This window comes from Mastomys coucha, chromosome X (assembly GCF_008632895.1).
Source record: "Mastomys coucha isolate ucsf_1 chromosome X, UCSF_Mcou_1, whole genome shotgun sequence".
Classification (NCBI taxonomy): Eukaryota; Metazoa; Chordata; class Mammalia; order Rodentia; family Muridae; genus Mastomys; species Mastomys coucha.
In genome coordinates, this window is record NC_045030.1 from 17,235,762 (window position 1) to 17,237,776 (window position 2,015).

Below are 2,015 nucleotides of genomic sequence, written 5' to 3' on the forward strand. Positions count from 1 at the left end.
TATAATCTATCCAATGCCATAAATGGAGGTCACTAGACTTCAAAAGAGAAAACAGACGTAAAGTAAACATAGAGAGATGCAGTGAGAGAGAGACCTCTGCCTCAATCAGGGATGCAAAGGCTTAAGCACTGGAACATGTATTATGTTCAGTGCTGTCTGCCATAAGAAATTCAAAGAGGTGACATCATTTTCTTTAAACCATGCAATTTAAGGAGTCATTTAAATTTAAGACACACAAAATTCTTAAGGCTAAAAGAAGAAATATTAGACAAAATTTTCTGATTTGCTATGAAGTTTGTTTTTCTTTTATTTCAAATAGAAATTTATCATGAAATGCAGGCCACTGTGGACAGTTATGGCTCCATACTGCTTGATACACTCCTCTTAGGACATCATCTCCTTACACTTCATGGAACAAAAAACCATCCCTTCTAGAGGAATGAACTCCTGCATGACAAGACACTTGCTGCAGCAGGAGCATAGGAAGCACTCTGTGGACTCATGCCAGCTGTAGCTACTGTATGTCACCCTACGCTCTTCTGGATCGATGGCATTGTGGCATCCTTGACACACCACAGCATGTTTCTTCATGTAGCAGGGTTTGCATATAGGCTGGTCATGGATCATAACATATATTTTTCCTGCCAAGATGTTGTTGCACTCAAAGCAGCAAAAGTGTTTGAGATGCCAATTTTGGTTTTCTGCTTGGGTGTATTCATCACTGAATATCAGCTCATCACAGCCAGCACAGCGGAACTTCTCACTGTCACAGTAGTGTCTGCCACAGTATAGCTTCCCATTCTTCCAGAAATAAATCATGTAGACCAGGATTTCACCACAGATGCTGCAGATAAAACAAGCTGGGTGCCAGAGTTTATCATAGCCAGCCCTTTCAGCAAAAATGGCAGGGTCTCCTTCGTTTATGGTGTGTTTGCAGCAGTAACAGGAATATTGGGTCTTCTTGGACTCCACAGACTTGTCCTCAGAACCTACTGCTTCTGGGGTGCTTCTTTCTTCAGCAGGGTTGTGCACCTTGTCACCTTGAGCATTCATCTCAGAAAGAAGCTTCACATCACCCACTCCCAGAGCCTCACTCTTGTATTTCTTCACAAACTGCATCATCTCCTTTACCTCTATGGAAGACAACTCATGACACTCAGAAGGGTCCTGGTCATGTGCAGGGAGCTGCCTCACCAGCTGCTTCTTCCGGTACTGTGCCCCCTCTGAACCTGACACTGGCTGTTTCTCCTTAGGTAACATCTGCATGTATTTCCTGACCAGTTCCTGGTTCTGGGCAGGAGGAACCCAATCATAGGTAACAGTATTGATGGAAGGGTTCCTCTTGGCATCGGTTGGATTAGTCATAACACTGAGCTTGACCATTGGAGTTGCATCTGACTTCAGCTTGGCAATTAGGTTGATGTACTTGGTATCTTCAAGGAGTCTCCCCACTTTCCGGTTCTCTTCATTGTTCGGGAGTATGTCATGCTCTTCTTGGCCACATTTACAGTTACAACATATTTTCTTCCAGTAGTGTAGTTCAAACCCTTGACATTTTTGTTTGCATTTTAGACACCGGGCTCCCAGTCCTTGGTTGTGACCTAAATCCATCTCTTAAGAAGGGAAACAAAAAGGAATCTATTATGAATTTCTAAAGTTTTTAAAACTTCAATAGATCACACTTTTAATTCCATTTAATGCTCTTGTTGATGTAACTCTCACATAAATCTCTTATGAGATTCACATTGTTTAGCCAACTATGACACCAAGTATGTAAATGGAAACTACACGTACATATATAGCACACTTTATATTCTCATTGCTTTATCATGAAAGGAAAAGAAGCAAAATACAACTTTATAGAAGATTACAAATACTTAAAATCACAAAACTCATGAAAACATGGTGTGAAAATGAAATAGCCTTGAATGCATTGGCACAGGACACAGTAAAAAGAAGACCTATGCCACAGACACTAAGATTGACAATTAATAAATGGGACCTCATGAAACTTA

At 40.9% G+C, this 2,015-nt stretch overlaps 1 pseudogene; it reads right to left on the reverse strand.

Moving 5' to 3' along the window:
* Positions 1-274: 274 nt before the first annotated feature.
* LOC116092042 lies at positions 275-1,611 on the reverse strand (annotated as a pseudogene).
* Between the last annotated feature and the right edge of the window lie 404 nt (positions 1,612-2,015).